Source organism: Bison bison, unplaced genomic scaffold (assembly GCF_000754665.1).
Source record: "Bison bison bison isolate TAMUID 2011002044 unplaced genomic scaffold, Bison_UMD1.0 scf7180017864533, whole genome shotgun sequence".
Taxonomy (NCBI): Eukaryota; Metazoa; Chordata; class Mammalia; order Artiodactyla; family Bovidae; genus Bison; species Bison bison.
The window spans coordinates 994,702-995,032 of record NW_011495082.1 but is presented as its reverse complement, the minus strand read 5'-3'; positions in this window follow the sequence as shown (position 1 = coordinate 995,032).

Sequence of the window (331 nt, the reverse complement as noted above, 5' to 3'; positions counted from 1 at the left end):
GGAATTTATTCCAACCAACCCACAGAGCCTCTTATAGTGTTGTTTTTGATGAAAATTCTAATTACAATACTAATTTTCTCACTCAGTGGTGCTTTAGTTGCTAAGTCAGGTCTGACTCTTGAGATTCTGAGGAACATAGCCCACCAGGCTCTTCTGTCAATGGGATTTTCCAGGCAAGAATACTGGAGTGGTTTGCCATTTCCTTCTTATTCAGGGACTCTACTAATCTTGCAGCACACATGATTCCTTCATGTATATACTAACATATACCACCCTCAAGACAGATGAACATTAATGAGTTTACTAGAACTTTTCCTGGTCAAGAACCTCA